The 15,560-nt window shown below is 36.5% G+C and overlaps 1 protein-coding gene across 5 annotated transcripts in view; it reads right to left on the reverse strand.

The window, feature by feature from the left end:
- LOC141379815 (uncharacterized) overlaps positions 1-15,560 on the reverse strand; it is a 461,403-nt gene that overhangs the window by 103,319 nt on the left and 342,524 nt on the right. For all 5 annotated transcript variants that reach the window (XM_087300928.1, XM_087300929.1, XM_087300927.1 and 2 more), the window contains one exon: positions 9,549-9,643. The gene's annotated coding sequence lies outside the window, so the exon portion shown is untranslated. The remainder of the gene's footprint in view (positions 1-9,548; positions 9,644-15,560) is intronic.

A 15,560-nucleotide genomic window follows, 5' to 3' on the forward strand; every position in this document is an offset into this window, starting at 1 on the left:
AACCCACTAGTTCATGTCATTCGCCAGTTAGTTAGTGCCAGCGCCATGCAGGAATTACATTTATTACTTAGCCACACTTACATGCTATTTCAGAGCGAATATTCAGAGTAACATGGTAAACAGTATAGGAAGGCTATCATTGTTCAAAAATAACCCAATGTGAATATAAAAGCAACTTAAAGCAAGCTCAATAAAGCAGGTTAGGCGGAAAAGTGCCATTTACTGGTGTTGTTAAACTAAATATAAATCTACATTATAGATGCTGTCAAAGAACCTTATGAAACTGAAAATAATCACATAAATTTTTCAACAGGAGATTTCAGTGGCTGAACAACACGTCTGTGCATATAAGTCAACACAACACAATCTAACATAAAATAGTTTCAAAACAGAACATTACCTGTCTAACAGTAATACTTCAGCCATGGTGTCGTCCTTCCTCCAGCGTACTAAAGTAACTCCAATATTGATTCAGGTATTTAAAAGTTTTAATTCAGCATTTGATTTCTCCCGGTCTGTCTTGTGACCGCGCGGCCGCTTTAAGAGCGAATTTTACCCGCGCCTGGATTTACAGTAATCGGCCCGAGCTCTGCTGTCCTTCGGCGCCTCCGGCTCCGACTGGGCATCTGCGAGCGTCGCGCATGCGTTGGTGATGCAGACGGGCCCGCGCTAATGGAGGATCTGCGGGAACACATGCGCAGAAGTCAGAATCGACATTTGCTGAAAGACAGTCTGACCAGCTTATCGGAATTCCAGGGGGGAAATAAGGGTTCAACTCTATTTAATTGGATGAAAAATTTTTAGTTTTATGCTTTACCCAGAATATAAAAATACATATAAACATATTTAGATCATTTACTGTAATCATAACTATTGGACTGTGAAGAGACTTTCAACCAGCACAGCAAAAAAAATGTTTCTGAAGACAATCACCTACTGCACCCTTAAGAGCTACTTAGCTCTTTTTAATGTCCATCTCTCATAATAGAAATGCCAGCCCAAATTCTGCTTAGATTAGGGAGTTAGAACCAGGTATATTACCACTGGTGCCATGACCCGGATGGAAGTTATAGTAATTAAAGTGAACTTAGAACTGCAAAGGTAAATTTGACTCCCTTTACCTCAAAAGGAGCACTGGTGACTCCAAGTTTGGAGTGGGGCTAAAACAACCACTGCTGTCATAACCTTGATAGGGGTGAGGTTTAGGAAAACCAGAAATAGAAGTCAATTAGTAAGAGCTGTGAAGGTAAATCTCGCTTCTCTGTCCCAAAGAGAAGCCTTAGAAACATGTTTGCTTCTGCTTACCAGGCAAAACAATGGTCAAAATCCTTATCATGGTGGAGGGAGTAGAAGCGGAAATGTACGAGCTTTGCAAATAAACTTCACTCACCTAACCTGAACCACCTTACTCAGAAAATATAAAAATGATCTCCAAGTCAGGAATCCATTCCTGTCCCATTTCCAACTAGGAAACGTGTATTTATGATTTCAATAACACAAGAAGGCAGCATAAAACACAACATATGCTGGCCTTTTCAATAGTAATTTATGGTAATTTACTGAGAAATTTCTTGAAGCTCAGAAACAGGGTTGGACAGATCTACACGAACGAGTTGCCAGTGACCATTAGAGGCAGGCCTGCAGCCAGTTAGGACTTCCATCGGTATCAAAATCCACAGATCTAAAGGTCCAGTCAGATTCTGACCAGGTACTAAGATGTGTTTGGAAAGCCATTTGGGAAAGACAGGCCTAATGCCAAGGGCTCTCTAGAGGGATGCTGCCGGGCTCAATGACAACTCTTTAAAGCATGACTTTTGTGTTTTCCAGAGTGCTTGTAAACACTCGATGAGGCTTTTGTTGCAAACATGTGATTTTAAAACGCTCTTTAAAGTCTAATGCTGATGGAATTCCAGCTTCTTCGTTGTTTAACAAGCCTCTTCTCACCTCGTGAATGCCTGAGAGAGAGAAAGGAACCCAATAATGCAGTCTACGCATGATTGGTGCCAAATGACGTTAAATGTTATGTCGCTTTGAAGAGCGTGGCCCTCCAGCAAGGGTTCACATCAGCAAACACACATTTTCCAACCGCCCAAAGTGGTCTGCTCCCTCTCTCTCCTTTATGGACACACTGCTCCTGTCATATCTCGCTCTCTCTCCCCCTGCGGCCTCTATCTCTACCTCTTCCATTCCTCCATCTGTTTTCATGCTCAGCACAGTCAGGCCATGAGCTGGAACAAGTCTATCTGCAAAACCAGACTTGGATGCGAGTCTTATGGCCGGAGAAGCTCTTTCCCTGGTCCAGATAATTCCACTTTTTTCCCAGCCTCCGCAACAGAATAATACCCTTTTGTCACGCTAGACGACAATCCAAGCTTTGACTCGTCAGCCTTTATTTATGACACTCATATTTCCGCCATTGTGTTGCTGCTGCAACAATGAACCATCTGAGACGACTCGGGAGGTGGCGACGGAGAGAATTCTGCATTATGCAGAACGGAGCATATTTGCAACTATTGCTTGATAGGTTTGATGCCAACATTAAAATGCATTCTCATTACCAGAAACATCAGAAGAAGGGAGAGGTGAGAGGTCGGATGATTACAAGTCTTTGTGGTGCCAGGCAGTGAACTCAACAAGGAGCTGGCTGTCAATCAAGATTGTTTGCAATGCATTCTGGTCAGTTCATCATCTGCAGCCTTGACCTTATGCAAATCTGTGAGATGAAATCTATTTATGATGATGTGGAACAATTTATTGAGATGCAGAAAGCAAATGCTGTGTACCTATAGAACGGCAGCATTCAGCTTCACGAAAATCATTAATTCATTTTCTTTTCGGCTTAGTCCCTTTATTAATCAGAAGTCACCACAGCGGAATGAACCGCCCTTGCAGCCACAACCCAACACTCGACAACACCCATACACTCTTGCATTCACAAACATACACTATAGCCAATTTAGCTTTTTCAGTTCACCTATAGCACATGTCTTTGTACTGTGGGGAAAACCGGAGGACCCAGAGGAAACCCATGTGCCCACGGAGAGAACATGCAAACTCCACACAGAAATGCCAACTGACCCAGCCAGGGCTCGAACCAGTAACCTTCTTTTTGTGAGGCGATTGTGTTATACACTGCACCACTGTGATGCCATAATAAAAACATAAATAATAAAAAATATATCAAACAATAATATTAATAATAGTTGAATAAACACTAAATAAACACTATTTCAAGCTATTCAATAAAAAAGCCATTACAGTAATTTAATAACAGACTGATAAGATTGTTTTATTTCATATTTGAGTCGTTTTAATGCCTTGGCAGAACATACAAAAAATATTTTAAATAACATCCGACTTTACCGCAAATCTCCCAGCTACCACAACAGGTTATGAGTTGATGCAATGGTATTACAACTTAATTTTGGCCACATGCTGACAGTGCAGACCTGTAAAGATGTTTACAGGGTTTATAGTGTATGAACTACAGACCAATTCAATCAAGGCATTTCACAATAAAATCCTCAGACCAGGATATTTGGTCTATGGAGAGCTAGAAAAAAGAAAAAAAAGGGGGCATCTGTTTTAACAGCGTCCTCATAACAGACATATGACAAAGTGATACATACAAAAAATATGGCAGAATGTTTTGTTGGGTACCTACAAGGGAGGATTTAGAGTTTTATTCTGAACTGTTCAAAACAGAAAAATTGTTTTAGGGGGTTTTCACTGTTTAATATATATGGTCAGAATCCATGCCATGCTTTTGGTTACCAAGGAAAACATTTTTGCGACCTTAAAGACTGAAGTATGTTTACATGACGTGCCCTGGGCCATGCATTTACATAACAGCAACTTTTAGGGCTTGAAAAAACCTTTAAATTAGATTTAAAAGTTCAGTATTCGAAAACTGTCACCAATAGTAAACTACAGGAATGAATGTGCAAAGGTGTGTAGTGTTTTATTACAGAGATGTTGCCACTACTGGCCTGGCATAAATATTACAGTTTTTATTCTTGCAAATGTAAATGAACCATAGACTGTAAAAGATATGGACTTAGTATCCATGATGTCACCCATAGGTTTCTGAAGAGCGCAAAAGAAGCTTCAAGTAGGCATGGCCAACCGTCGCTATTTTGTTTGCGCATCATTGTGCCGACTGAGGGTTACCAAATAAGGGCAAAGAGGCTGAGCATGAGCGAAGCTACAGATGCTTTCTAGCATTTTGCTTATACGCGCTTTTGTTTGGAAGAAATGCTTAATACTTCATTACCTGTGACTCGTTTGTGTTCTGACCACTTGTGCTTGACTGTACACTATATCAATAAAGTGTTTAGTCTTTTAAAAATACTGTTGTAAATCATTGAGCCACTAAAGATTGTTTTTATGACGTTTTTCAACAAGAGGAAAATGCTAGTTAGTAAACCCAAAGCTATTTGTAAAATCCAGGCATATTGCTATGTGACAACATTTCAATGACTTTTTTTTTTTTTTTTGCTCACAGCTAATCAATATGTCAGATTCTGGAGTGCATTCAAGTTCTAAAGAAAATTATAAATCATAAATTATCATTAAAATACAAATACATTTATATATATGGTCATTATATCATTTCACTCATCTGGGGAAATGGAGACCACTTGAATGGTTTGTGAGCACAATTAAGTGCACAGCATTCCATTTTATTTGATAACTGTAGGAAATAATTCCAAAAGGCAATTGACTGTGTTAAGCCAAAAAAAATAAATAAATAAATAAATAAAAATAATATATATATATATATATATATATATATATATATATATATATATATATATATATATATATATATATATATATATATATATATATATATATATATATGATGTATATGCTGAGTTCATTGGTTAATCTGCCGGAATTAGCTGAGGTGACAAGACAGCGAGCAGCGAGACCTAGCTGTCGCTCAAGTGCCCATGCCCTTAATTATGCAGACTTAATATAACTTAATAGAAATGAAACAGATGAGTTGTTATGAAGGGTAATATTAGCTATATACACCAAAATCGCTTTTTGTACCAGGCTGTCAACACATTTTTCTGCTATAAAGTTGGCCATTTTAAACGTGGGTACAATAGAATTTTGCTCTATGGATTCAGGCCTAGTGGAACTTGATGAATTGCAGTTTCAGTTACTTTCATATTAGCTTCATGAGGGAGATCGGAAAGTTGCTGCTTTATGTGGACATTTGTCTGTGTTTGACAAAAAAAAAAAAAAAAAAACTTTTTTGTTTTTAGTACTAATCTGCTGTTCACATGGTCTCGATCTAGAGCCTCTTCCCAATGGAAGACTTGAAGGTTAACTTTAAAAGGAATTAGATTGACGACAAGAGGCTGTTCTGTTTGAATAGAAGTCAATGAAGGGGAGCTTTAAATTGCTGAAGAAACTGCTTTTGTATGTAATGTTTATACATATACTGTATATTGAGTACATAGTTCAAATAATACATTTTTTACTACTTATTTCAGTTTCTTGACATTGAAAGATATTGTTACAGCCACTATAATTACTAAATTATAGTATAAATGAATGCATAAAGTTTTTAAATGATAAGAGGTTATAGAAATATGCATATGATAGATGGATAGATAGACAGACAGAAAGAAAGATAGGCAGGCAGGCAGGCAGGCAGGATTGCACAGGTAGTTTTATTTTTTTTACATTTAGCATTCAGTTTTCCAAGGCAATTTTAAATCACCAGTTTGGAACCATACACAACTTTACAAGCACAAAATATGTTATTTGGAAATGTTTTGGAAACCTGTAACCACTGACTTCCATAGTATTTGTTTTTCGTTCTATGAAAGGCAATAGTTACAAGTTTCTAATGTTCTGTACATTTGTCTGAACAAATCTTCTATGGACCATTTGCAAGTTGTGCAAAATGCAGCTATGAGGCTTTAACAAACACAAGTAGGAGGTTGCACTTTACTCCTGTGTTTAAGACTCTTCATTGGCTACCTTTAGCTTTTAAAATTAGGTATACATTTTAAAATTAAGAGTAAATTTAAAGATTCTGGTAATTACATATATAGAGCTCTGCATGGTCAGCTCCCCCTTATTTGCAAGATATTTTACATGGTCACTCCTTTAGCCAGTCTTTGAGGTCTTCTGGCAAAGACCTTTTAGCTATTCCCAAAACTCATCTTAAGACTAAAGGTGACCATGCCTTCTGTGTTGTGAGCCCAAGGCTCTGGAACTCCCTCCAGCACTGAGAACTCTGGAATAAGCTTAATAATAAAATAAATTTATATAAATATAAATATATCTGGAATCAAACTTAATAATATAGAACAGTGGTTCTCAAACTGTGGTACGCGTACCACTAGTGGTACGCGGGCTTCTTCCTAGTGGTACGCGGAGGAATCGCTGAATAATGAAAGAAACAATTAACACTTTTAATCCTTTAATGCGTAATATAACATCGATGTGATCAGCATTGGCTGTTTTGTGAAGCGTACGATCACAACGCTGTGCTTAGAGTGTTTATTTTAGTGCATTGTGTCATAAGCTGCTGAAAATCAGTTTCCGAAGTTTAAGAATTGATTCTGAAGCGTGATTTGACTGACATGAAAAGTGGCCTTTCACAGTCGACCTTGTCTAGTTGCGCGAAACGTAAGGGCGGGACAAGGCTTTCTGTGTTGCAGAGACAGAAAAAACAACTTAAAAACAAATGTTTTGTTGGAATAATGCTTCTCGGATGTTTTCACTATAGAGATGTCTAGCAGAGTAATTAAACCGCGGACATATTTCCTGCCTATTTGATGATCTTCATACACGTTTCGCTCTCCGACAGCCAGTCGACTCGCCTCTGACCTGTCACTCCTCTAAATACATTCTGAATGGCGGCGCGGGAATGGAGGTATTGCGCAATTACTCATTTCTGCAAATGCGGCGAGTGCGTTATTTTAACACGAGAGCGCATTCATGTACGCAAATCGCTAAAACAGATATGCTAGCTCCTAAATAGGCTTTTTTCAAATGAACTGCAAGTGCTCTCATGATCGCGTGTGTGCTCAGATAGAATACAATCGCGATCTTTCCACTATTAAAGTAGACATTATTTATCTTTGCTCAGATAGAATACAATCGCGATCTTTCCACTATTAAAGTAGACATTATTTATCTTTGCTCAGATAGAATACAATCGCGATCTTTCCACTATTAAAGTAGACATTATTTATCTTTGCTCAGATAGAATACAATCGCGATCTTTCCACTATTAAAGTAGACATTATTTATCTTTGCTCCTTAACTAAATTTAGTCAAAAGTATACAAAGTTATCAAATATTTAGAAATAGATTGATACATGATCGATGACAATGCTAATGGTCTTCTTATTTGGCTGTGTTGTGAAGTGAAACGTACTTTTAGCAAAGGTGGAACATTTTTTATTCCTTTACGACAAAATAATTATGCTGGAAATGTTTCTGGATGAGGTATTTGTGTGATTTATACATTTAGCTGTATTCTGATCTGTCCTAAAGCATTACAGGTCAAAGCAATCCATTGTTAGCCTACTTATTGTTTATTTATCACATTTTACAATAAGGCTCTTAAAGCACTGCTTTGATAAATATAGTGTTGTCATATTTCAAATACCTCAAGTAAAATGAAGTCATTTGTTTTATATTTTTACTGACAGTGTACTTGTATTTTTTTTACGTTTCTATTTTAGATTAAGATCAAGTGTAAAATAAAATCTACATGTGATGTACAGCTATTTAAGAAACAAATTTGCCATATTGTAAAGAAAATAGTGTAAAATATGTAAATAAAAGGCTAAATTTAAATCTTTTTACCATATACTTTAATTTAACCTTTCAAAGCTTAAAATATATATATTTTTAAAAATGGGCAAAAAGTGTCTCTATGGCCTTAAAGATTATTTGGTAGTTTTACCAGTGCTATTGAAAAAGATTAATTGTCATGAAAGGAAAAATTGACTATAATTCCTTTGTTAGTGCAAATTATACATGTAGCTTTGGGATGTAAGCAATCAAACCATTAAATCAGGTTTACACTTAAAGTGATTTCATAATGAAAATCAGATTTTTTTTCAAAAGTAACCAACTAGTACTTTTTAAAAGAGTAATTTGTACTTTTACCTAATTTTAGTATTATTTACTAAAATTTTTGTTATTTTAGCAGTGTAATAGTATTTTTACTTGAGTACCAAAAAAATTTCACAAGCATTTAGTGCAGGTTTATTATATTATTAATATATGATTAATAAATATTATTATTAATGGTTTTTATTTGTATCTATTCCTATGCAATGTTTTATGGGTTGCTGAGAATACATTTCAGGTCTTCAATACATAGCATGTCAGTCTTGAAAAAAAAAAATAGGTGCTGGAATAGATTTTCGTTAGGCTGTGCCTGTATGAACCCTGTCATGTACATTTTAACATTTATTTCAAGATTTGTCTGAAAGTGTAGGAATATGACATATAGCCTATATTTATAAGGTCCAAGCAGCATTTCCAGCTTTTGATGAATAGGCTACTATGAATACTTTAGATTTAAGTACAGCAGTTTTCTTTTTACTTTTTAAGAACAGCGCCATTTTTTTTAATGAACTTTTAAAAGCACATTTTAGCTAAAACTTTTTTTTTTTATATATCTGCAAGCACAGTTTATGTTCAGACTATTTCAAATGTTTAATGTGACTGACAATAATACATATTCTTAATAATAGGAAGTAATCTGCATCGTTTTAAAACTGTGCACACCTGTAGCTGCTTAATTAGGCTTACAACGCTATTTTTTAATACTGGTTAAAAAATAGCGCCGTAAGGTGGTACTTGGAGAGACGATTTTTTTCTAAGGTGGTACTTGGTGAAAAAAGTTTGAGAACCACTGATATAGAATAACCTTCACTAACTATTTTTGTTCAGAATATCTTTTATGTTCAACAGAAAATGAGACCACTTCTTGGTGAATAAATTATTTTTTGTGTGTCTAATAAAAAAAAATCTATATTAAAAATAAACTCTTCCTATAACCATGTTTGATAGTCTGAGCTGATTATTCAGACTAAATTACTGTCTGTACAACTGTTTATTTAAGCAGTTTCTAGCAAGGTGGAGGATGGCTGAAACTCCACTTCGGCCAGCAGTCAGTAAAGCTATTGGATCTGTTCTACTTGACCTGCCATCCGTGATGTAACACAAAGTGACTGATTGCCCCCTGATGCTGTGCCAACCGAGTCAGACATTTCAGATTTTCTGCTTTTACCATTAAGTCAGTGGGGGAAAGCGGAGCTCAGAGAAGAGACAAAGCCGCTGATGAACTGATTGACATTTCCTAATGTGATATTTGAGTACACCCACACATACACAGGCTTTCAGAGGGATATACTAAAGTCACCACGTGGACCGTCCATCTCGACTGCTGTAGGTTAAGAGAGATAAATTCACCTCAGGTCAGATGGGATTGCATGTGCCCCATAAACATCAGGTCCACGGACTGGAAAGGGAAAAAAATGACTGTTCAATAGCAGTACCTCGTTCATCTGCTCTCGTATCTTGTCCACTTTGGCCCAGATTTCCAATCATGGAATCGTAGATTGGCACCCTTCACCTCCTCGGCCTGATTTGCCTGAAAACACAAGACACAAACAAGCTGTGAAAATCACCCCATATGCTGCACGCCTTTCCCCTTACACACGGTAAACACTTCTGTGTGTCCACGGAAATTAGCATAGCTTCGAAAGGGCACAGCCATCCAGTTCTTTAAGCCTGCGAATACCTTTTGACATCGAACGTACTGAGCACGCATACCAAATCATTGAAACCACAGCAATGAGCAGGAAACAAGGTGTATCGGCCAAACAGTATTTACAAGGTTTCACTTCCAATCATGTTTTGGCCTTTTAAAGCACCTCATGAATCAATTCTTGCCTTAACCCAAAGAGCCTATATTAAATGATTCATGTAAGATCCTGAAAATGTGAAAATCCTTCACTAAAACATAAAAAAAAATAATAAATGTGTCGGGACTTGAAATTGTGGTGTTTGATGGAATGTCGAGACAGCTGAAAAATTAGCTATAGTGTGCTGCACTAACAAATAAACCACTGTAATTGTGTCTTGAACTGCACACTGTATACTCTATACACTTGAACTATGCACTATTAGTAAATTGAAGATCTCTTGTAAAGTTCATGTTGTAAAGTTGTGATTTAGTATGTTCAACTCTTTTTTTTGTTTGAGTTTAAAGGGATAGTTCACACAAAAATGTATCTTTATGTATTGTTGGGGATGTTTTCATTCACTCTGGGAGTCTTAGGGTGCTTTCATATCTGTAGTTCGCTTCATTTGGTCCACACCAAGGGCAATAAATGATACATTGTTGCATTTTTCTGAACCAGTTGAAATGAACCAAAATGCAGTCATCTGACAAAATCCACATCTCTCATTGGCCAGATGTTGTTGAACAAATTTCCTAAACTACTTATTGATTGGCCAGAATTCACGTGCGGGAAAATGCCAATGAACTCCCGCAGGTAAACAAAACCGGCAGACACAAAATGTCGTTTTTACTCTGGAGGGACGACTGCGCTGACTGATTGTATCCCTGCTTTAGACAAATATACATTTCGAGAATGAAGCGTGGCCACGGCTGGAAAACAGGGTTTTAATGCATCGCTCGTCACTTCAGCAGGAGGCGTGAATTAATTTAGCTAAACTGCGACGTGGTCATCTTGCGAAAATATAACCAATGATCCATCAGGCAATGTGTTCCCCTCTCTCTCTCTCTGTTGGTAAAGCGCTGTCAACAATATTTTTCCTCCATATCCCATAATGCACAGCGCATCGGCCTACGGCAGCTGAATTAGTCCAAAAGGTGCAGTACTTTTTGCGGTTGGACCTGTTTTAGTACGGATCATATTCTCACCACAAAACAAACCGCTCCAGGGTTCGTTTGAAAGCGTACCGAGACCACCTTCAAGCAGGTCTCGATACGCTTATTTGGTCCGCACTCAAGTACGATTGCTGCATTCTCACCTGCCCAAACGAACCGCACCCAAAGGGAAAACGAACTCTAGTGCGATTCAATCGAACTAAATAAGGCAGGTGTGAAAGCATCCTAAATTTGGCCATAACCTTTTCTGTGTTTCAGATAGCACAATGATTTTTGGTGTCACATATTTTGAGAAAATGCTTTGAATAATAATAATAATAATAATAAAGAGTGTAAAGAGTGTTAAAGGTGATGAGTTCATTATGTATCTCATTACTTCAACATAAATGGAGTAAGTTCACAGTACTCGTATTGATTTTTTTTTTTTTTTTTTTTACAAATAGGTTTCCTCAAATAGTTTTAGTTGCCTTAACCTACTGTGTTTTACTGTACTCAGTTGGTTTGAGTTCTCTTCATTTATTGGGTTTTACTATGCTCAAATTGCTTCGTTTAATCAAATGGAGCAAGTTTACAGTACTCATAGATTATTTGTTTTTGGGTTTTTTAACTCAAATGTTTTGTAGCAATTGTTTTTTTTTTCAAATGCTTTGGGTTACCTTAACTTATTGGGTTTTACAGTACTCAGTTGGTTTGAGTTCTCTTCCTTTATTGAGATTTACTGTGCTATAATTGCTTTGTTTACTCAAATAGATCAAGTTACTTATAAGAATTAGAGGATTTTAACTCTTTAATTAGTAAAGTAAGTAAAGTTTATTTATAAAGCACATTTTACTTCTGTTTGGCACTGACCAAAGTCCTGAACAAAACCATAACACACATTCTAAAACAGTAAAATAACATTAAAAGTAATAATAAGAATAATAGTATGACAACTACAATGCACAATAGGGTGTATGCGAAATTACTTTTAATTTGTCTTTAACCTTGGTTAAGCGCTTCCGATGAACTTCATGCCATTACAAAATTGGTGCGTTTAAAGTTTGTTTTCTTTAAAAATCAGCGATCTCCACTGACTGATTGAGATCTGATATAAAGTGGGTCTCAGATTGTACAAGAAGCATTGCATTAAATTACATTATCACCCGCCATGTCTTAAAAATGTATTTTAAATTAAAAAATTATTCAAAAATTTGAAAACATTTATTTTACCCTAGTATATTCAATGGAGCTTCTGCGCTAGCCTGCTGATCCTGACGGCTCATGCGTGTAAATGGCTTTTTGTTTCGTTTTACACTTGAGCAACTGAATAAAAGCCAAAGTCTATTTAACTGATTGTATTATAATTAAATTACAGCATTGATGCTGTAAAAGGAACCACATAAAAAGTAAAAAAAAGTCACATTAACCATTCACAGGAAGTTTATCAGCATGGGAAGAAGCACTAGCTCTGCATTTAATCTATAAAGATTAAAAGCCAGGGAAGGCAATAGAATAAAAATGTGTCTTAAGTCTGGACGTAAAAATAGAGAGAGAAGAAGCAATCAGAATCAGGTGGCAGCTGGCTCCACAAACGTGATGCAGCAAATGCATCGTCAAGTCAAGTCATGACCAAGGAAATTGTATTAAAACTTAATTTGACGACCTAAGGGACTGAGGAGTTTAATGTAGTGTAAGGTAATAAGTTCAGAAATATAAGAAGGTGCTTGCCCATTTAGTGCTTTAAAAACAATAAGTAAAATCTTGAACTGAATTTTATTTCTAAAATTATCAGGAAGCCTTATTTAGAAATTAACATAAAAGCATGTATGCTTTTGCCAGATCTTGAAAGGAAATTATGGATTTAAGTCTGGTGATGATCCTTGGATGACAGTTGCTAATCTTAATGACAAAGCTTATTTGTTTTTCTAGACAGAGCTCAGAATCAAAGATAACTCCTAGATTTTTTTTTAACTTGAGATTTAACATATGGTGTAAGACTTCCCAAGCCCTCAATATAAATACATTTTTGTTTTTGAGGGGCCAAAGATAATTTAATTGCCAAATTCATAAATGTTGTCACTGATTTGGTGAAAAGAAAATATAAAAAATGACGTATTTTCAATATGAAAAGAAATTTAAAATGTAAAAGTCCAATAATGTCTTAAAGGTAAAAAAAAAAAAATTACAGTTAACAATTAGTTTTTGTATAAAAAATATGCCATTGTGTGTGTGTGTGTGTGTGCGCGTGTACGTGTTTTTGTGACATATCAGGACACAAATCTGTATAATGACATGGGTATGACACAGGTATTACAAAAAGGAGGTGAAATATGAGGACATTGGTGACGTCCTCATTTCTCAAAATGGTTATAAATCACACTGAATGAGTTTAATCAGAGAGTAAATCTGCACACAGTCTCCTGTGATGGTTGGGTTTAGGGGTGGGGTGGGGTGAGGGCAATACAATATACAGTTTGGACAGTATAAAATGAATGGAAACCTATGTAATGTCCCCACTTTTCACAAAAACAAACATGTGTGTGTTTGTGTGTGTGTGTGTGTGTGTGTTTACCAATTCAGTGACATAATTTGTGAACTTGGCAATTAAAATGACTAAATCCTGTAATTTTTTTTTTTAAACATTTAGTTGTTTTGATCAGGACGGAGGTTGATTAACAGATGCTTATCTGATGTATTTTTACAGCTGTTTAATCCAGTCAATGTTTTCTTACCGAACATAGCAAAAGGTAGTAAATTTGAACAGTGCACAGGGGTTAATATGACCTCTTCATTTATTCTCCCTCGTGTGAGTTTAAAACTTTATGGGTTTGTTTCTTATGTTGAACACAAAAGAAGATATTTGGAGAATGACAGTGACTGGGACCCTTTCATTTCCATAGTAGCAAAATTGGTCCTAGCAACCAACATTTTTCAAAAAATATGTTTTGTGTGTGTTCAACAAAGGAAGGAATCTCAAATTAATTTTAAACAAGAGAAGGGTGAGGAAATTGTGACAGAATTTTTATTTTTTGGGAGAACTATTCCTTTGAAGCAAGTCTATTAGAATTTCACGGACAATGCAAATTTTGCCTTGTTTTAGCTACGGTGTCTGAATGAAAATGCTTGGTGGGATAAATCAAGCAAGAATGTAAGGCAACCAGCAGATATCTTAATATGCCTCCAGAACCAACAATACCCGACACAAAAAAAAGAAAAAGAAGAGAGAAAATAGTCTGGATCAAGCTATTAAAATAAAGGACCAGGACTAAAAGGGTCTTAAAAGGTTAACTGTTTGATGTGAATGTATTTTAATGGATTTTGTCAAAACAATAAGATAATTTGGCTATAAGGTTTGTACATAGTTATGAATTAAAAATGAGAAACTCTGAAACAACCTAAACTAGCTTTAAAAGTGTGAACATTATGAACATTATACACTGTTTATAATGTAATACATAGAGTGATTCACAAATACACAAATTTGCATGTGACTGATTTATGAGTTAAAGCAGTGTTTCTCAACCACGCTCCTGGGGGACCATCAACACAGCATGTTTTGATTGTCTCCTTTGTCTGTCACTCCTATTACAGGTCTTTCAGTCTCTGTTAATAACCTGATGATCTGAATCAGGTGTGTTCGGTAAAGGAGACATGGGCTGTTTCTCAATTCCAAGAACGCAGAGAATGGACTTGCATTCTAGTGAAGACTGTTCTTGCCAGGTCACCTTGAAAGAACGAACACAGAACGCGTCCTCTGAGAAATGAAATGCTGCGTTCTTCCTGACGGTCACATGACCTTCATGCATTTTTATTGGAAAATTATTTAAACATTACATCATCCATGCAATGATTTATTGTTTTTATACTTCGTCTCATTTAGGAAAACTCCTAGGATAAATAAGATATCTCTGAACTTTAATATTGATATTGAGAAACAGCCAAGGAAAATGTGCAGAGCTGGTGGTCCCCCAGGAAAGTGGTTGAGAAACACTGAGTTAGAGCAACATTTTTAAGTCAGATAAATATCTCAGTTTTGTATTGTCTGAAAAGTGGCTAATTCATACAAATTAGACATTTTTTTTTTTATGAAAACATATGATTTAAAAAGAGCAAACTACAAATTGGGAACTACATTATCTTATTTTAGGTCTCTGGATATTGTAGGGCTGTCTTGGCTGACACGTCTCTACAATATCGCATGGAAGTCGGGGACAGTACCTCTGAACTGGGCAACTGAGGTGGTAGTTCCCATTTTTAAGAAAGGGGACTGGAGGGTGTGCTCCAACTATAGGGGGATCACACTCCTTAGCCTCCCTATAAAAGTCTATGCCAGGGTATTGGAGATGAGGATCCAGTCGATGGTTGAACCTAGGATCCAAGAGGAACAATGCGGTTTTCGTCCAGGCCATGGAACACTGGACCAACTCTTTACCCTCACTGGGGTGCTCAAGGGTTCATGGGAGTATGCCCAACCAGTTTACATGTTTTTTTGTGGACTTGGAGAAGGCATTCGACCATGTCCCTTGAGGCACACAGGTGGAAGGTGCTGTGGGAGTATGGGGTCAGAGGCGCTTCGTTCATACAGGGAAAAGAAAGCCCTTAACAGAGTAGAAGTTTGGTTCGCATTGCCAGCAATAAGTCAGATTGTTTCCAGTGCATGTTAGTCTACAGC

The sequence above is a fragment of the Danio rerio genome, chromosome 21, assembly GCF_052040795.2.
Source record: "Danio rerio strain M-AB ecotype USA chromosome 21, GRCz13ab, whole genome shotgun sequence".
In the NCBI taxonomy this organism is placed as follows: Eukaryota; Metazoa; Chordata; class Actinopteri; order Cypriniformes; family Danionidae; genus Danio; species Danio rerio.